At 40.6% G+C, this 21,938-nt stretch overlaps 1 protein-coding gene across 8 annotated transcripts in view; it reads right to left on the minus strand.

Annotated features, from left to right (window-relative positions):
- The window catches only part of LOC107217122 (sodium channel protein para), a 66,477-nt gene extending 48,775 nt beyond the window's left edge, over window positions 1-17,702 (minus strand). For 4 of the 8 annotated variants that reach the window (XM_046744307.1, XM_046744310.1, XM_046744306.1 and 1 more), the window contains exon 1: window positions 16,819-17,701. The gene's annotated coding sequence lies outside the window, so the exon portion shown is untranslated. Of the gene's footprint in view, window positions 1-4,911; window positions 5,234-5,610; window positions 6,284-16,818 lie in introns of those variants that run through there. The other 4 variants (XM_046744309.1, XM_046744308.1, XM_046744311.1 and 1 more) reach the window with 2 other exon arrangements.
- Window positions 17,703-21,938: the final 4,236 nt, after the last annotated feature.

A 21,938-nucleotide genomic window follows, 5' to 3' on the forward strand; every position in this document is an offset into this window, starting at 1 on the left:
AAAAGGTGAAACGGTAAACGGATACGCGACTGGCGAAATTTTTTACCAAATATTAATTAATTGACTGCGGGTAGATGTCGCTTGACACAATTGTAAAACATCACTTGCAATCGGTATCGTTTGTTATATCAAATATTTACCGGACAGTTTTATAATTGATGTGTCGCTGCATCGATTAAATATTTGAATTGGGATTATTCTCAGCGAAAAAAACTTCTACTCATTATTTATCCTAGTGACGTTATTATTGTGCTTTTTTTCTTTTATTTTTTTATCTTCGATTTTTTCCTACCTTGTACCTCATGTATTATTAACACTACGGATAATAAGTAGGTATAACACTTCACGCTATGCAGACAGCGCTTTAGTCGAGCGCGGTCATGCCGGCATCACAGAATACGTGCTACGTACAAAGCGAAGTTTATTTATAACGCGAATCGATTAATATAGCCGGCTATCGATGTGCCCTGCGCATATTTCGGCTAACGCGATACGAGATCTATAGGGCAAGTATGATAAAGAATAAAAGATAATAGAAACAATTTCTTGGTACAACTCATTGCGAAGTTATTTCTCTGATGTAAACTCAAAACCACGGTATTACAAGGAGTGCGACATTATGAACACGTTTCTTAAAGATTGAAATTTAACCATCGCGAAAAAAAGTTCGGAACAAATCAACGTTTGAGTCACTACGATCGCTATGATAATACTGATACTTACGACCATGTTTAAAATATTAATATTATCAATTAGGCTTCGTAAGTTATAGCGATAAATAGATTAAATGATTCCAGTATTATATGCACATTAATTTGTGATCCTCAATTATTATAAAGTTCATTTACTATTATAAATAAATCGAAAGCATTTAAAAACACGCTAGTTTTCTATTTTTCCCTGTTATTTTTGTATATGAATTTCATTGAATTGACTGAATTTTGTTAATATACATCTGATTCTTCACAATCCTGATCAAAGGTAGAAGGTACAAATTTCAAAATTCGCCAACGCAAGGGGAAATTGTTTGTTTTCAGACACATTATATGCATACATTTAAAGTTGTTTGGTAACGAGCATCGAGTTTTCTACTTGCAGACATTTTGCACCGATTGAATAGAGTGGGTGAATGGTTGATGCAAACAAAAAACGTCGAGAATAAAGATAAGCATTTTTTGCGCCTACATCAATGTTGCCAACGAATCCCGTTGGATATTTTATTGAAGATAAGGGAGAGGATCGAATGACAGATGGGTTATGCTGCCCTGTCGCAGGACTCGATCGAACTCCGTTATCTCACAAGCGCTTGCCAATATAACGCGTATCTATCCAAGCTTAAAGTCTTTCACAGTTTCGCTCTTCAAGAACGTTTCCCCCAACTACTACACCAGCATATTACCCTACGTCGATGGCTGCTTAACCGATATACGTCTCGCAGATTGATTGATCTGATTAAGGATCCGAGTTTAATCCCGTGGGATCCTATTTCTTCGCGAATCCCGGGACATTTTAGTGTGGCAAGAATAGCGCTGGGCAAGGGTCGTGAATGGGGTAAAATTTAGGTGACCGATTGATCAGAGGTGCGAATTTATTCTGCCCAGAATATTTGAGGGTAGGCATCACTGATCTAGCATATTTGACTGCTTAATCCCTTCCAAGTACAGTAATATTCGTAAGCAGTGTACATCGAATACGTCAATTGTTTTATATTTCTCGAGTGGATACGCATACGTTTTTACTTATGTTGTGATATATTTTATTACATCAAAAAACATTAGACGAGTATTTTTCTCACGTCCCGATTCAGCCGTTACAGGGTGTATACCACCCCCATATTTTAGCCCGAAAAAAGGGATGCAATCCCTGAGGATAAAAATACCGCGCACGTTAAAGTGTGTTGATGGTGAATAATGTCCATTTGGTTTTTATCAAAAACAAAAAAACTTTAAGTCATTATCGAAAAAACCTGAGAAATAATTTTCTGGAGTAGCGTATAATAAAATACATATTTACTGTTCTTTGATGTATTAGAATACATCACAGAATGAAGTAAATCGATGAGGAACACCTCGGGTTCTTTTCTTGTGAAAGTAGCGACAACGAATGAAATTTTATTCCACAAAACGTTTTTACGATTAAACCAAAGTTACGATACGTGAAATCTATCGTCAAAAGAGCGCCGTTTTTCTACGATCAAAGTTGAATATAATTTCCGTACAGCAAATATCATGCGGTGAAGTTGGATGGGTCGAAACTGATCGACGAGATCAACGGGAGCGATGGATCTGTTATCAGAGAGAATTTCGCGAGTCGAATGCTTCTGACGATGCGCGTTGTGGGATTAAAAAAGTTTTAGAGAGTCATTGGTCGATGAAACTTCGAACCGACCGGATCAAGTTTAACGGATCTCAACTGTCGCACTGAATCAACCCACTTGCGATTATAGCAATTATGGGTATACTCGTACGTGGAAGAAATAAAAAAAAAAAAAAAGACAGAGGGCTTGCGGAAGCTACAACAAGGTGCGCTCTGCAGCAGCCAATTTGTAGTGCCAATTCCGCAGAAAAAGGAAAAAATATATAGAGAGGGAGATCGAGGATTGGGGTGAGAAGAAAGAAAAAAAATCTGACCCGGTTGAATGGAATGTGGAATTTTTCATCTCCCGAAAATCTAGACAGCTAGCGAAGTGAAAGGCTAATCTTCGTTTAATATCCTTGAAATCTTCGGTCCGCGGTGAGCCACCCTTACCGCATAATATCGCGGTATAAGAAGAGGTAGAGAATGATTGCGAACTTGCCTCTTTCCGCCTCTGAGGCGTCCGGTCCGTCAGTTCACTTTTGCCGATTTAGTAGCTCTCTCTTGGCTGTAATTTGTGAGTTAATTATTCACGTGACGAAGCTGCGTTGTACGAAAGTATTACGCGGAGAGATTCATTGAACTTACCGAGGGGAATCAAAAGAAACTCGACGCAGAAAACTACGTGTGCGAATTTGCGTGGATCTAAAAACGGGACGAGATCATAAATCAGAAACGTAACGTGCAGGTACGAAGCGTATGCTTCATTTAAATTACATTTACTCCCGGACCTTGAGAGCTGGATAATTTCATACAATCGGACGAAAGTCGCCGCGAAATCATACATTTCGAAATGTATTCAGCTGCGCGGAAATGTGAAGGGTAGTTAATTATGGCATAAATTGTTTTCAATAACTATACACGAGTCAAAGGACCGAACTCGATATTTTCAGAAACAATTAACAGGAACTTATCAATTTTCTCTGACAATGACAAAATGCCGTAAACTGATAGGCCATAATTTTACCCCGCAAACTCTGACCTTAACGAAACTGATCCGCGTCAGATATTTTCACGAAATTCCATTTTGCGGATGAGAGAGAGAGGATTATCCGAAGCGAGTAATACACGAATTGGTGTCGATGTCTCGAGTTTCGGCGACGTTTCGCTGAGACCTGGATCTGACGTATCGACAAGCGGGAATTACACTTTGACGTAGGAATACAGAAGTCCTTCTGGTAAGCGTTATACCTGAATCGGTGACCGGCCTGCAGGTTAACAAAGAATCTATACGCTGATCGAGCCGAGCGTGTAATATGCGATCGGCTTATCGGACACGATAGATTTTAGTCATCGGGCAATAAGCGCAAGAGGTTGACGGGACGTTTAAGCAACGAATGAGGGAACTTCGGGAAGACTTACAACGCCTCGCGATAAGTAGTCCGGTTAAAAAAAAAAACACCCGGGATATTATTGACCAACGGGAACTCTCCCACCTACGCCAGTTTCCATTCGTGACGGAAACGCGTGTACAGCGAATAAATGCGGTGATATAGGATATTGTGTACGTACTAAACCTGCAGCGGCGGTCAATACTTTAGACACGTTATACAAAGAGCTACACTTTGCAGGTATATATATATATATCTATGTATATGTATATTCTCGACACTTATAGTTCACGTTGGTGGTAATTACAACGTTGTTTTCCACAGGGTGTCCATGATCAAGGGCTCGATCGTCGTTCACTTGCTAATATAAAAAGAAAGAAGAAGAAAATCGTCCGTGGAGTTCGAATAGGAAACCGATCGTCGTATTTAAATTTATGTTATGCATTCTTTTGAGCGGCCATCGTGACGCAGAAAATGACTGTAAAAACTATTTTCTACCCTCAAATGTTGTCCGAAACAAAGAAAAAACAAAAAAAAAAAAAAAACAGCCTACCCACTTGTATAAAAAACGTGATAAATGGCGTCGGGCGGGTGGAAAAGGTGAATTTAAAAGAAAGATGGACTGTAGGACTACCGATTATATCGCAAAGCCAAGATGCCAGGCAAAGACTCGAAATTAGTAGCTCCTGTGGGTATACTTTATATTTCAGTGGTATACTTGAACGATTTATGTACAACGATCAAGTTGGCGCCAAGAAAATTCGAAGAACAGGCAGTGTAAAACGATCAAGTTTTCTTTCGATACGTTTATGATCCGTATACTATAGCCAAGGACCTTAAAACGTAGTTGAATTATGGTGGCGATGGAACTAGGCGTTTATAAATTCAAATTTAAAAGTCATCGAGATGATTTCCTTTAGGCAGAAATTTTCTGTACTCACTTTTCCTCTAATTTTATTTCACTAAAGGGTTGGGTCAGGAAGCCGGGACCCCGGGGTATACCGAACGCTTCAGGCGACGCTCGAAAAGGCGAGCTTAAAGGTCAGAAATACAAGGTCGGTGCTGAGTGCAGTTTCTATCATATTCCTCGTTCTCTTGGCGCGTGCAAACTAAGCTACGATATCGGCGAATCGCGACAAGCCGTCCACGATGGCGAGCAAATCCACGAACGCACATGAATCCTACATATGAAGTACGCGAGTTATGCAATAAAACATCTACTCACCACTATAACTATTTACATCCCACTGATAAGCCCTTCGGTAGTCGTCGATCTTAGTTTAGAAAAACCACTGACGTACTTTTGAAAGAAGGGCACTGGTACCCGGTTTAATTCACTACGGATTTACATAACGAATGTAATGTGATTAATTTACAACGAAACATGCTCAGCGTCGACTTTGACGCCATTTATTCCACTCTCTATCGGCACGTCCATCATTAATTGTCCCGATATCACGGACTCGTCATCTCTGGTCAGTTTTTGTCACTGTGTTTCATCGTGAAGTGGGTTGGTTGTTTTTAGATCCTGCAGGATTTAGCCGCGGCTAAGGGGTTAAAGGATTAGATTTATAGAGTGAATAATCAGCGATAGATTGTATATGTCATCAACTAATAGATAATATGTACACCCGTTTTCAACTAGATCTTATCCACCATCTCCCTTCTTTTCTAACGAGCACAGCTCTACGTATAATTACTATAACTGGGATTGACTCGAACATGGAAAAAAACACGCATTGAACTGCGTGTAACCTACACGGAAAAAGGCCTCGACTGCAGGTCAACTTTTATCAGATGCAATCGATATCTCTGCCGCATAAAACAGCATAACAGCAGCGTAAAGTTAAAACTGTATTATATACGTATAGATTATATATATATATTATATATATATATTATATTATATTATATATACATATACCGTTTCACTGAGCCGAAACCGATAATGCTGTTCTATAATATTATTGTGCTTAGAATTTGTGTTTATAACATGTACTCAGTGTACCGCGCGTAATAACGCGGCGTTCTCTCTATCGACTTGAGTGGCGGGGAAAGGAAGGAACGAAATGGGGGCAAAGAGGTGGAAGGGTGCTCAGTATTTTGGAACCCCTCGACTGTATGTCAAACGTTTGCGGAGGCAGGATAACGACAGATATGAATATGAATAAATAAAGGATACAGAAACGACCGGGAAGGGAATTCGAAGCCTTCTTGCAGCACTCACTCAAGTTTTAATTTTTTTTTTTTTTGGTTTTTTTTTTCAAACAATCGTTCCTCGACGTAGCTTTATATGTTTCACGATTCCTCAGGGACAGCTTCCTGCTTACGGCTATCGAGAACGTCGGGTTCGGGTCAGAGTTCAGAGATTACGAAACGCATGAATGCGAACTGTGCAGACTGCGGGGGTAGGCAAACGATCACTGGATAGAGCTCACCCCGATTTTCTAGCCTCGGGATAAAAGATGTATACGAAAAAATGATTCCGATCGCTTACAGCCCAGCCAGCGATAAACGCGAAGACGCGATAACGCGAAAACGCGGAAACGTCACCACGTCAGGAGGCGACGCGGTGGCTCATGGCCTCGGTACTTCGCTGGCCCAACTATTGTCTGCCATCTTGGGAAAGCTCGGATAGCCAGCTTTGCGGCGCCGCTGACGGAGGCGCGAGGCGATCAACGCAGGGGCGGCGAAGGGTAGGGTGGAGGATGGCGCCGTCGACGCCGACGCGACGCCGACGTTGCGTGACGTCACGATTCAGGCCGGGGTACAACGTTGCGGAAAAGCGTAGTCATGGTGACGGGCGGCTCGACGCCGTGCCGCGGATCGTGTCGGGGGTGGGAAAAGCGCCGAAGGGATGAACGTGAACGGGGGGCAGCGCCCCCACCTCACCCTCGTCCCGCACGCGTCTGTGAGTCCGCGTCTTCGACGTGGGGCTCCCACGCATACCGTTCAAACAAATATCGAGCCTCCCTTGTCCCAGTGTCAGCGTCTCTCACACATGCATACCGTCAGCTTACAATCATTCATGCGACCTTGTGTTCGAGGGCTCCGTAATACGGTGTGCGAACCGTTATACAGGCTCGCTGTCGGCTAATGTATTCGTGTACCATGAGGATACGTATATGCCGTACATTAGTCTGGTATACAATACGAGTACGTATATGTGTACCTTACACGTATGGCGTCGAAATATGATTCCTCGTTATTGATATGCAACCCTGTCACTTCTGGCCGCGTGGCTGGCCACTAACCCACCTGACCGTTTCATCGCTCATCGACAACCCCCCGCCACCTCCCCGATTGATATGAAGATTTTATTTCCTCGCCGGGAATTCTTATGCAACGGACTTGCAGCAGATTGGGAACTGTCGATATCGTTTAAGGACAACTGCCACGAATCGAATTACTCCATTATGTTCTAAATTCGCTCGCACATTGTCAATAAACAGAACTTGTATATGTACGTTCAACTGTAAAACTGGCCTGATCATTAATTTTATCACATTCCTCTCCACTGCACACGTAACGAATGTTGTTTTTCATCTAACGGAGAGATTGAAGTTGACTATTGCCAAAAGTGTTTCGCCTTGTTGGTGGAAGCAAAGACGCGTTCACGATAACGAGAATAAGAAAACGAACGATGAAAATGAGGTGAAGGGCCGAGTGAAAATTGGGTCGCGGAAAAACTGACCGCGAACATGCATAATGTCGTTTCTCACAATACCTGGAGAAGAGAACGTGTTGGGGTGGGGCTGAATAGAAGGAAAAAGCAGCGTGTACGACGACGTGACTGCAGCAAGTAAGCCTTCGCGAGGGATTTGGATACTCTTCGAGAACGGTCCCGCAGGGCTTTCGAGGCCTCGAGACCAGTCAAGGCGGACAAAAAGGAACTCAAAATTTGGAACGCCAGCGTTAATCTGGAGTGTCTCGAGTGTATATTCCAGGTAACTCGAGGGCGTGGTTGCGGTGTCACGTTACTCGGTAATCAGGATCTCTCGACTCCTGTAAGTTTCAGCTTTGACCTAACCTTCGGTTACCCGAGGAATTTACCCACCGCCATTTTGACACGGTGAATCTCTGCGTCGGAAATAAAAGTGACTTTTCTTATCCGGCCAAGTTATTCAATTTACTCGGGTGTAATTATTAATAGTTCGTTCACACATATCTGCGCATGATTGGAAGCAAACGCTGCATCTAATTTGAAACGAAACCTACTTGGGTATTGCAAACTTGCACTTCTCCCGTTCCCGTAGTGATTGATATCCAATATTTGCTATTTGTGTCTGTGTTAGACCTTCGATAAAGCTGAAGAGTTTGACCGAATTCATTCCAGCATTTGACAGGCTGCAAGTTTGCAATCAACGGGAAGAGAATGCGGCTGTCACGTGTCGCGATTTAGTTGAGTCTGTTCGGCTGGTATAAGGTATTAGTTGTACGTGAATACCTCGGACAATTCACACATACGTAGAAACGCAACTGTGTGAAGAAATAATTAGCCGCATTTCAACGAAGATGTAAAATTCATGAGCGGAAATCGAAAGGTTGTATCTATGTTCGAAGAATCGTTATTCCTTCTTCAAAATAAATATTCAATGTTGTTCCTACAGGGAAAAACTCCGTAAGTGAAAAATTTTGACAAAGCCATTACGTACTTACATTATATACATAATTTCTACGTCCAAAGAGCCTCAATTTCATCAATTGCATAGACATATCTCGAATTAAAATAGCCATCGGTATTTCTAGCTTGTACAACAACTGGCTGATACATTTGAAATTTATAAAGGGCTGACATTGTCGCAGTTCACTCTATACTCGATAAATCGATGGATTATTGAGCTTCACTCGAGTAACCAGGCACCGATTCTTCGCAAAAGTTCCGCGCAGGCAGGCTAGAAATCCAATAAAAATAAAAAATAACTATAACAATAAAAACCTTCGTAGAATCACAATACAGTAAGCTTCTTCAAGAATCATTACACTCGCTCTCTTGGGAACAAACTGTAAATGTCACCGATTACCAATTAGGCGTTATCAAAATATAATATTGAGATAATAGTACGTGCATTGTGAAAGTTCAAATACCTGCAATAATTCGTTTTACAGGTAAACGAGACAAGCGCGTGTCTTATCGACTGCAAATAGTGAATTCTGTCACCTAGTTGTACATCTAATCGTCTACACAAATAATCCTACAATACTTACGGGAAAATCAATCGACCCCTCTAAGGCTCTGCTATGGATGGAATCTAAATCGGATTTGTGAAGAGAATCGTTACTCGCGATGCGACGACACTGCCCGCGACACTTCGACGTCTATATATCATCAAACTTTTATCCACCCCCGTTATGCAAGACTAAATCCTGAACCATGTACTCTCTGTAAATTAATCAGCAATCACCGAAGCTTGATAAAATCCAAATTTACGTCAAGCTGTTAGCTTCTGCATGGTTGATGCTAAAAAATTATACCACCTATCCAAATGCAATGGTACGAATATGTATAACAATATCTAAAGTAGTGGGTGAAGAGAAATAACTAATCCAACCTCTCGATAGCGACCAGAGTTTTAATGGCACCTATATTCCCAAACAATTACAACGAATAATAACTGATATATTTTAAATTTGAATATCTAGGTACAAGTCATTGTGGAGGGTCGTTCACGTTACCCTTCCCTTCGTCTTTATAATCCGCTTGTTACACGGACGGCCGGTCGACGGAACTTGACTTGACCACTTGGGCTGAGAAAATCTAAGTCCAAGCCTTCACGTACGATATTAAGAAACCCCGAGGCGTAACCAGCCGGTCTAAAGCACGGACGATTGAGTTGCAAGAGCATAATGGACATGTAATGGACGCGGGATAACTCCGGTTAAGTTTGCGGCGCGAGGGCTTCCCTTGCTCTGTTATAGTCACCCAACTTGCTCGTAAGTACAAACGCAGTCGCCCGACCCCGTAAGCAACGTGACGATCTTTCACTTCAACAAGTATGTGCGATCCCTGCGCTTCTCTAAGCCTCCGCGCAAAACGTCGACCACCTTGTGCTTCGAGGGTCGAATATATGCACACCCTACGCCCCTGCATAGTTGTAGTAGCAAATACGGGCGAAGGGAGGTTGCATAAGGCGCGGGAAGATATCGATACCATTTCGTTCGAAGAGATTTTTTTTATATCGAGTATATATAAGCGTATGGACAATGTGCGTGAAATGCCTGAAAGCGTTATCGAGTCATTTTTCTCTGATATATTGAAACTTCTTGCGAAATTGATATTGTCGAGCAGGAAGGTTCACCGGCAAAAGCGTATAAAAAGCCATCAGTTTCGTTCACCCTTGCAGATGGTATATTATACAGCCGGTTACTTTTATCTCAATCTTATTTTAAATCGAAAATTTTTGATTCCTAAATCCACAGATGCGGTATAACGGAAATTTCACATCTTCTACGGATGTTTATGAAATGCTTTATACATCAGCAGCTATATCCTTGACTAGTTCGAACATTATCGTAATCAATGGTGTTATTAAGTTTAGCTTAGATAGTAGGCGTGACTAAATTCGACAAAAAAAGAACAGCAAAACACATATTGGAATACTAGATTGTCTGCATGTTATCAGCTACCACACTCATGCTCTCTTTGTACCCTGTGAAATGATATCTTTTAATTATGGTACAAAATAAGGATAGTTAAGAACCGTGCACTCGTTACAACTACATATTTTGCTCGTCGCAGTTACATAAGCTGATTTACTTACAATTGGCGACAATTAGTTTCTTAAACAGAAAATCTTAAATTCTGCAACCTCGATCGACGAATTTAATTATAAAAAATTATATACGAGAGATGCGTATCCAACATATTATATATGCACGAATATGGTCTAAAGGGAAGACATATAGGGGAAGACTTATCTGACTTATCTCTCCATGTGAGGCATTCATGGTATTTAATTCGCGTAATGGCGGCAGTTTGAAGTAATGAGATGACCTCTGAGGGTTGTGATCGATCTTCTTTGTTCCGATGACTAGGCATTGACAATGGTCGTGAATAACTAAGGAAGGGGCGGGGGACAGTAATGATAATTTTATCGCGGGATCATTTTCTACAGAGTGTCGTAATCACGCACGTTTTATTTCGATTGTGATCTTATTTGCCTGCTCGTTGATAGTCGCAAGAATGTAAAAAACGTTATACCGAAATGTTACGTATATATGTATAACAATAAAATTAACGAGGACGCAGATGTTGAGCCAAAATTAATTAAAAGATAACGCGTGACAATTGATTTCCCAGAATTACCTCGCAGAGATAAACCTCATACGATTCAATGACGAAGTCTATCTTTCTCGCAGAGCAAAACGTTTCGCAAGGGGCGTCGTACGTTTCTCCCTGAGAATATTATCTAAGACGACAATAAGAGACTCTCGAGTAATTGAATTCAGAAACGGTACGAAGTTCAGGCCCCAATTTCGAGCCAATAATAATTCATTTTGTCTCTTATATATCCTGCGCGTGTCACAGTGACAAGAGTTTAATGCTAATTATCACGAAGACGCGGCTCGATGATACCTTGATACCATTGACGAATAACTCGACGTTTATACCTTCGTGATTATTACTATTTCATCACAGTAAATCCCTATCGGTATTATCATCGGGCTTATGTACGTGATCCGGGCTCCGCGATTCCCAGCAAATGAATTCCCTTTGATTATTCGAAGAGCTTTAATGGCATAATATGGGCATAATGCATGCATCGATTCTTGATCAAATTAATTGCACGTAGCCATACATAAAACAATGATCAATGAATTATTTTGCTCATTTTTAAGTGTCTATTACACTAAACTACAACGTCTCGATGTAACGAAGCTTCTCAAAGTTTCGCCGAATTCCCACAGCTCAAACCTAAATCTTCTACCGTGTATTTATCATAAAGCCAATAATCAACTTCGGTACACGAACACGGCTGAAAGTGTGACCTGAAGATTTCGTTCACGCGACTAGCTGGGCTTTTATTGCGATAAAATGTCGGAACGATTCGGTGTATCGTCGATGCGGAGAAAGAATTGCGGACCCGAATATGAGGCGTCGACCGTTCTTAGGTCTTAACCTCGTCGCCCAGGGGGCTAGAGACAATGGTACCGGGATAGGAGTCGAAGAACGCAAACGGAAGCGGTGGAAATCGTAACGACACTCGAGGCGACATCGAGAAAATTATATCGCCAAATTGCCGATTCGTGTTGTAAATCCTACGTGAAGCAGATATATTGCACGAGATGCTCTCGGGCATATAAATTTTCGTTTTTCGAGGGCGAGACTGTCTCCTATAACCATTTTGTACAGTAGGTAGATCAGATTTCTCGTTACTGTTATTACACGCGCGCCATTATTTTATGTTACATATGACACCCTCGTCGACCGACTTCCGGCCTGCATTTTCGGGGGTTATATGCTGAATTTTTTAATTTCTTGAACCATACAAGGATAAGTATCGTCGCCGTGCGTAGCGAGGCATCGTTATTTATGGTAATGTAAAGGTTTAATGTTCGCATAGTAAAGTAGGTTGCATGTGGGACTCTGTGTGGGATATATACCCCACTACCGACCCTTTCAAGTTTTATCTTGATTTTTGCGTTTCGCTGTACGTTACGCCACTCGAACAAGAAAAAAAAGAAAGAGAGACAAAACCTGTTTTTACACGTTTTAATCACGATGATTCCGTAGAGTGCAGGTAACGAAACGCAAAAATTCAAGATCGACATTGAAACCCGTACAAAAGTTTCAGGGATCTGATAAAAAGTCGGAAGTGAAACGCTCGGCATGTTAGTTATATTTACGATTAGATATAACAATATTTTATACTTTGAAATTGTATTTTATTAATTTTCGCGTTATTATATAGCATCATGTTTCGTCAGACTTGGAATTGCCGTGTCTGTCTGCGCAAGTTCGTCCACTAAATTGATCTGTATATATCCTCCGTTTTCATCAGCTCCGTATTTCATAACTCAAAAATTCGCCTCGCAAATTCTTGAGCTCCACGCCCGCCATCGAATAGTCAAATTATATTGTATATGCATATATACAAAAGTAAGATATCAGAAATCGATTAAAAGGATATGTATATGAAATAAAAAAATTCAACTTGTCGGCAATACCATCTACGTGAAAATCCTGTCTTGAAGTTGATAAATAAAGTGAGGAATTTTCACGTTCGACCTAGGTTTTAGTAGAACTTTGAAACATCGCTGCAAGTTGAAGTTTATATTTCCTTTAGTTACTCTACCGGGGATTGCCAGTAGTTAACCAAGCTGACCTGAATATTTCCATTATAATTATGCTGGCGTGTTCGTCACGATACAAACCGGCATCGCGGCACACGGCTGATTGCCGACTTTTATAATACGAAAAGAAAAAAAAAAACAAAAATAGAGGAGTAAATAGGAAGTAAAAAATAAAACTAGAACAAGAATCATTGAACGGGTTGATAACACGTAGTCCCTTTCGGCTAGTTTCACAATCTCAGGCATAATCGCTGAGCAACTTTACAGACTATGATTTTCGCTCAACAGCCACGTACCACGGCCAAGCTTCTATGCCAAAAATTTTCCATTCACACTTTCGGTTCGAATACCACAAAATTATTATGTTCCAAGAGGGACCCCGGCGTGACCAATTGGTGGCAGCGGTAAACATGCCACACGTCAAGAGGCTGCACGAAGTCGAATGGCGCAGACGCGAGCAAGAAAATACGTTTCGTAAAGTGCTTTGTAAAACTGGCAGAAACTCAGCAGCTATAACCAAACTTCGCATGGCTAATACCTCGACTTATTTACACCGTTAAAAAACGTGAGGGGAATAATTCGTCGCGTTCTCTCGCGCTTCCAGTAATTCTAGCATTTTTTCTATCCGTTCCTTTATTGATCATACCCATTTTTCTTTTTTTTCTCATATCGTTTTGCCCGGTCTGTAGGAACGATTTGTCGGCAACCCGGAGTTTAGAATTCTCGGGTCCGCGTCGTGTGGTTAATTTTTGGATCGTTCGTCGAACCAATTTTTTTATTTTTTTTACTTAAATTTTTTTGTCCATTATCTTGATAAGTGTAGACGGAACGTCGATTGGTAGAAAAGGGGAAATGAAATTTTTCACTGAAAAATATCGCCAAATAATTTTGAAAAATATTAATAAGGCACGTACGATCAAAATGTCCAAATGGAATTATGAGTTTTGGGCTTCTGGTCGTAGTACGTGATGCGGGAATTTAAACAAGATCTTCAATATCAAGAGACCAGTCAATTGATAAGCGATAATCGATCAAAAATTATTATCAATCGACGGATACCAGCATTTTAAAAATCTAATTCCAGTTCCCTCACCTCGTATTACGACTAGAAGCGCAAAACCGATAAACGAATTTTGGACACTATATCGCTTGACTCGATACTATAACTTTTTTCAATGTTTGATCGACCGAGCGACGAACGATCCAAACATCAACCACATGTCTAAGTCTGCCGATACCTGCGTCGTCGTTGCGCCACAGCCTAACGACCAACTATATAGTTGAACCGTTAAAAGTATTCGCGTGCGTGAGGTTTGCCCAGGCAGCAAGCAGCCCGGAATATCATCCGAACTAGAGTAGTATTGATCATTTCTACAGTAAGGTTAGAATATTTATTATTTATGACCCCAGTGCGAAACGTGCAAGAGGCCCCGAAAGTTTCGACGTTGAAAATAAATGTCAACTGACATAAAAAGAATTTTTACACCGTACTTTCATCTTGCGGGGCGAATACCTCGTGCCGACGCATTTCTTCTTCATATATGTATATATATTTGTACTCTGCTCCGCGAATAGGATTCTTCATTCCCACGAGGAGCGTATTCATTAATCGACCCGATTCGGAAATAGAGCGAATTAACCGTGTGCTTGGTACTTGACAAGAAATCACAAACGGTATCCGATTTTGAAATTGAATTAAATTTGACGTATGCGCTAAAATAATTCAAACGACAGAGTTTCGAACGTGCTGAAAGAATTTTATTTCTACGATTATCTAGAGTCGCCGAATTTCGATCATCTGACTTCGAGTATTCTCATACGACTGATAACTGCAGCCTTGGGTAAAAATTCCGCCCCGATGATTTGTCAAGATAAAAGGAATAATGGATTCCCGTATCACACCTCGTGGATCTTTCTTCAAAAAAAAAAAAAAAAAAATGCTAAGGCGTACTCCCTTGTACATCAAAATTCCCGAAAAATAATTTCAGAATTTACCAATCAATAGCCGTACCTCGCATCTCCGTCATCCCTGATGCTGGCGAATCATTTTTTAAAGAGACTGGATAATGGAGGCCATCACAGGACCCCGAGTCGACCTGAAGTGCCGATGAAGAGAGGCGGGTGAGGGGGAATGCAGAGAGGCAAAGAAGTTGAGAGAGGTAAAGATGAAAGTGTCGCAGTGGCGTATTTCGGAGCTCGAGCTCAGAAAGTGGAGCTTCGCCGTGTCCTCAGAGCTGTTTCGTTTACACACCGACAGAGTACGGTTCTTACACTTTGTCTCCCTCTCTCCAATAGTTTTCCACTATAAATTCTATCACATAATTCTCACGGCGCGCACGACGTTAATTGAAACATCGTTGCCATTCTGCACTTCACCCAACCTCACCCTTATATCGCCCAACGCGACGTCATAGGCTTGCTCGTGAGACTGATGCACCGAGTTGATCACCAAAATTGAATTCGCCTGTAGTAGATAGCTGACTAACTTGGAATAATTCGTTTATCATTCACTTCTCGGTGTTCCTCCTCATTCAAATTTCACAGTTCTCTAGGATTGTTTACTCCGTTGTTTGAACATTGCGAAAAAAAATCGCCAACTGTATTGATTGTTTCAATTGTGTGGTAAACGTATGTATTATATAATTATATAATACATACGATTTAGACACACGAAACCTCCGATGTATACTCGATTAATTCCGTGATTGTTGTTAATGCATCTAGTTCACATTGGCCATTTTCCACAAAGTGCAGGAAATTCATTGATCATCTTTCGATACTTCCGGGAATCGATTGAAAACGATTGTGAGCAAGAACGGGATTCGGTCCAATAGCGAAATAGAGGGTCAGCGTTATTTTCTCGTCTGCGTTTTTCGATATTCATACGAATCTTGAAGATCCATTATCGCATTCTTTTCCTTTAGCAATAAGCTACGTACCATGAATAGACGAAGCTTGAAGTCGAACGATTGGAAAACGATCAAACGCGATAAGAATCGCCTGGATATTCGAGGAGCCGGAATGAATCCATGTACCCGTCTATACAATTGTCAAATAAGTTACACGATCGGATAAGGCGATAATAATATTGAATTTCACCAAGCTGATACTTTGAGCTATTTATTTTGCACCACGCGCAATTGTTTCAACTTTCTTTTTCCACGTCTCATCGTTTGACTTGGTAAAACTTTATCCGAAAGGTCGGATAATATATCGAAACACAATTGCCGACGGTTTTCACGACATACTTCGCTCCTCGAATATTATTACTTGACCTTTTCCAGTTCATTTTTGTCCGTCGATCACGCGATATAACACACATGTTCTTTCCTCGTTATCAAAATGACATTTGAAAAGGTATCAAGCGAGTTTCTGCTGTATTTCAACGTGCATTGCAAGGATGAAAACAATTAAAAAAATTGAATTCAAGTGAAATAAGCAACAAAGTACAAATGGTGAAATAGGTCATAATGAATATTACGAATAATGTCTCTCAGCATCGAAACTGGTCAATGTGTGCAGTAAGATTTTACACGAACAATTGTTCGAAACATGTTTAATTGCCAACATCGTAGAAGGTTCGTGGCCTTATTGTGGCCTACCAAAACAACCTTATTCACTCACGATGATTTACATATCCTGACATAAAGTTCTTCTTACAGCAAATGACGCATATCATGCGCGTTTAAAGGAGTTAAAAAATCGTTGCCTCTACGTACTTGCGTAAAATTGTTAAAAAACGTAAAAAAAATGAATAAATAAAACAAAAGGAACGAAGAAGAAGAAAATGAATATAAAAGGAACGTTGGTATATTTGTAACGTGAGGATTCGACTTACCAACAGCAAGTAATAACTATATATGTACGGTCAAAGCGATTGCACAGACGAGGAAGAGGCACTGCGACAGAATCGGCGGGCGAGGAGGGGGCGGGTGTCGAGGCACCTCCACGGACCTAGCTTTCGTTTCGGTATCTTGAATTTTGTTCTTATTTTCTGGCTCCTTGGTACACGAGTACACTGGCACAGGGCACACTGATACTTTGAGAAACCAAAAACCACTTTTGAAATCCCGACCGACTTTACGTGACTTTTGTATCCTATTTTTTTCGCCTCGCCTTCTCCTGCCCTCAATTTGTACCTATTTCCTTTTATCTTTCTCTCCTGTCGCCTCCGTCGATTAGTCACTATATTCCTCACAGGAATCCACCTTTTTATTATACCCGCCTCGTGTCACACTACACGAAGGTATAGTGGATAAAAAGTGCGTAGAACTTGCTTTGCGACAACATATTCTCAACTGCACACTAATCGAGTCCAACCCGTATTTACGCTTTTTCGTCAACCTTTATCCCGTACCGTCAAAAAATCACGCGAGTCGTCAATCGGATCGACGTACGTCAGAAAAGTGCGTTGGTTGTTTTTCCTTCTTGTCTCCTTCCTTTTCGATTCTATTTTTTGTTAATATCAACTACACGTAATTTATTCTCTCTTGTTGCTTTTTTTACATTCGTATATTATTATAGTTACATCTATATATTAAACTGTTTTGTATACGTGTGATCGTCCCTTAGGCGCTACCGCTAGCCTAAGGAGGATATCGCGTCGTCTTATTTAAACGTACTCGAATATACGCATTCGGTATTAAACGCTTTCCGAAGGCAGTCTTGAAGATTCGGTTGAAAGCTCGGTGTCCGAGTCGTCCGAGTCGCGGGGGGCGGTCGGACCAGCGCGCTTGTTACTGCATCGGCACGACGCCAGCCACCCCCTGCGGAACTTTCGAGAACTACGCCGCGGAACCCTTCGACGCCAACGTGCGCCCGATTCCAAACCCTCACCTGCCCCCGAACCGCCGAGCATCGGGTATAGTTTAAGCGAAATTAAAACGGGATGTATTTCGCCTCGACAGCGAAGCCTGTTCAGCAGTTATCTTGTTTTCCAAGCAGCAACGGCAACAGCAACACCAGATATAATGCCAGATTTCATTTTTTTTCAAGGATCGATTCGACGTGGTCACTGGGGCCGAAATAAACGGTTTGGATTATTGATCAAGAGGACACCAACTCGAAGAACTCACGTTGTCAATGACGTGGCCCAGGAAAAACATTATTCTTTAAAGTTTCCGCCGGGCTTCCTCTACAATCTCGCGCGAAGAATATCCTGCACAATTTTCACCCTGGTATTCTATCCCTGGTATATACAGAGAGAAGAAGCCTGGAGGCGTTGGTTAACCGATGCTTTTATATCATACAGCGGTTCACCGGCACTTTTGCTCGTCTACAAGTCTTTCAGGATTGAAAAAAAATCAGTGTATTTTTTCAACGATTGTTCAATTTCTTTTCATGGCTCTAACCCCGCCACGTGACCCAATTTCTTTGACGCAAAATGACCAGTCCGCTCAAACGCGACACAGATTGCCCCTTTCTTCGCAGTAGCTTGCAAGCCTCGAGCCTCTCGCCACTACAATGCCTAGTTATCATCGGGTCAAAAGTTCTTCTTCAAGTTCTTTCAAAGGAAAGAATTAAATCCAACCCCTGCAGCTCTTGACTTCCATCTCTTTCTCCTGTTATATCCTCGTTTAAACAAAATTCAAACGCCATTACGTATATTCACTATATGCTCAATTAGCCCGTCTAATCAAATGACATCAGCAGCGCAAATACGTCGCGTGAGTTGAGCATGAAACTCGATCCAACATACCGATTCGGGCGAGGAATACAAGTCCTGTGACCGAATAGATTATACGTATTACAGACAATAATCTAATGGGGGGGGGGAAATTTTGAAAAGTTTATTCTATACAGAAGCCTAGGGGTTGATTTTTTGAACGCGTAATTAATCAAGCCAATCCTCTATGTTAAATCCGACAATTTTCCATCATGGCATCGAAAATGACTGTGACGATTAGCCAGTAAAACGAACTAGTTAGGCAATGTGATTTTCGGTGAATCCGTAGGGCGTTTGAATTTTTAAGACACTCAGGATACGGAAACGACCCACCCAAGTACGCCTCCGCACCGCGGACGGATCAATGAAAATATCCTCGCCCCTGATTCCGCGCCCGACAACCCAACGCGGTTCCACACCGCGCCACCCTCAGTAACTCGTACCTGAAAACGTTGTCCCGGTTGCCCCGATTTCACCGAACGGTAGTAGCTGGTATCTGTGTAGCCGCAGCGATGGAAAGTTGTTACTTTATGTATAGGCGGTTTAAATAGTCGCTGTTCCAATCGCAGTAACTACGGTATAGAGTACATAACTTATACTTGGTAACAGTTGACAGCCTTAAGTCGTAACCCAACTGTTCGCAACAGAAACGCGGAAGGATTTGTTCTACTTGCAAGCAGTCCGTCCGTCGTCTGACCATTAGCTGACCATTACTACTGCCGCGAAAATTCCAATCGCTTGTCGCTATCCGCGCTTCTTTGCTACAGTAATTGTAATTATCTTGCAAACATTTTTTAGAAATAAGTGACTACGGTATATCGAACTTGAAAAATTTCGTGTAATGATAGTTGTATATTATCAAAATAATGAAGCTGCATTAGCTCTGGCAGATTTAAATACATTGATTCGTACAATTCACTTGCGGTTAATCGCAGCTTTTAATAGAATGGGTTAGTCTAGTCAAATCAGCACAACTGAGATACAACTGATCAAAATTTGTGATATCAGCGTTTGTGCAAAATTTTAGCAAAAATTAAAAAGGTTGGTCTCGGTGTTTCTATGATTTTACGGGGTCGAACACTTTTTGTCTTTGAATCGATTTCAATCAATCTTTTGCGCCTGATTTGAAAATCATCTTCAAACCTCTACAAAATGATTTTACTGTACAGATCTAACTTCGATATCGCTTGAGAAATATCTTTCGGATTGCGGTATTAAAGTTTTTCATAGAAAAGACTAAAATATTTTTCTTCCGTGTGCAAAATAGCTCATATCATTTTTTTTTCTTGTGGTACCGTGGTAATTGTACTTTTGATAAAACAATATTCGCTGGAAAAAGTAGATATATTTCTGTGTGTAATTTTTAAGTGATTCGGGCTCAGCTTTATTAATGTAAGCTCTTTCTTGTAATGATAAAATGTATTCAGACCATATTAAATAGACTGTACAAACAATTATTAGATAATAAATTCAGTACTAGATTTATCAAACCTTAGCTATTAATATATGTATAAACAATTGAATAATGTTAAGTTCCAGGAAATATATTCATCGAATTAGCTCTGAATAGTAGTATTAGTAGATATTTTATGATTTTAAATTCTTCATTAAGTACTTACGTAATAATGAAACATGTATTCAAAATACAATTAGGTGTTTCGATTAAAACAATTATTTCAAAAAAAGATTTTATCTACTCTGAATTAATCAAAAATATATCATGGGGCTTTAACATATTGTTTTGCAGCGTAGAACTGTATTCTGAGGTAATAGAGCAGAACGACGCGGTGATGAGTTACGACCTGGGGGCCACGATTAGTGTGGTTGAACGTACAAAACTTGTTGCTTTACGTTCTTAATGTCCAATGAGTTCATATTTTTTATGACGTTATCACGGATCCCATGATATGTAATGTGATTATTAATGATTACATAATCATAAATATAATACATCTAATTTAGAGTTTTTATATTTTCCATACAAAAGAAAAAAGTTTTTATTATTTAGTGCAGCAGCTCTATCATCGACTATTGGAAATTATCGGTAGTTCACAAAAAGTGCCAAAATAATTTTCAAAGTTATGTATTTTTTAGCCCATTTTTGAGAATAAAAAATCCAGTCGATCTACGGCGGTGGCGCCATCGAAGATATCTTGTACGAACTCCGCGACAATTGCAGCGGATCCAGGGTAAATTTTTTCTGGCAGTTTTCGAGGTCGATTGTAAGAAAATAGTGGGCCAATTGGTCCCGCTTTGAGTGGGGAAATCATACGTCGGTAAATTGCAACGCGGGCTAAGCGATTGCCGGTAACGGCCAGAGTAGGTTACGTGTTGGTTGGTAATTGTCGAACATGGTGATAAAAATAAATAGGCATTGACATGTATTCAAGTTATTCTACCTCGAATCTGAGAACGCGGTACGATTTCTCAACTAAAATCATACTTTCGTTTCAAAATTTTGCAATTAAATATTACCCAAAGTCAACGTATAAAAAAAATTCAAACCTATGGTTATACTGGGTCATGGTATAATTTCCACGTGCTAGCCTCTCATGACAGGAATGTTGCGATTGCATACTTGTACTTTTATTACTGCTTGTTGACTGGTTCCAACGCTACTTCCCGACAGGTAAAATGACAAGAAGAATATCCGTCGTATTGTTTAATCTTCGACAGTTTTGAAGGCAGACGATCTTTCAACAATATCATCAATTCGAAAGATATACTTTCAATACCAAACAAATGAATTTTATGTAGCATTAAAAGAATGGCGTTTGGGGATAATTTGGGAGAAATAAAAAATGAATATTTCAAAATGTGCAGTATAACGCAATACAGTACCCAACATTCTCTGTCGTTTTACGTAGAACCCATAGTTTAGGTAATCTATAATTAACCAATATACAATTATCTTCTTTTTTCACCGCATGTAAACGAGGTAGTAAATGAGGAGAGAGTCGACGTCGAAATCAGGTGAAGGAAACATAGTTATAAGTACGGATGGTATGGCAGCTCCTGATTGACGCTTGATCGCCCTGCATTGCAGGAATTCTTACTCCTATAAGTTTCGGTGCAACGGACGAAGTTGTACTGTGTTGATATTTGGATGGAGTGCAGAATTCATGTTATAATTGAATAATAGAGCCCCAATCCCGAAGGACACATTAAAATGAATGCAGTGTTGAGAGTACAACACACGAAAAAATACTGCCAATGAGAAACAGACGAGTTTGTTTTGAATCGGTATTCCAAAAATTGCGAGAACAGACTATAAAAATAACCATGGATTTTCA

This window comes from Neodiprion lecontei, chromosome 6, assembly GCF_021901455.1.
Source record: "Neodiprion lecontei isolate iyNeoLeco1 chromosome 6, iyNeoLeco1.1, whole genome shotgun sequence".
NCBI classification, from domain to species: Eukaryota; Metazoa; Arthropoda; class Insecta; order Hymenoptera; family Diprionidae; genus Neodiprion; species Neodiprion lecontei.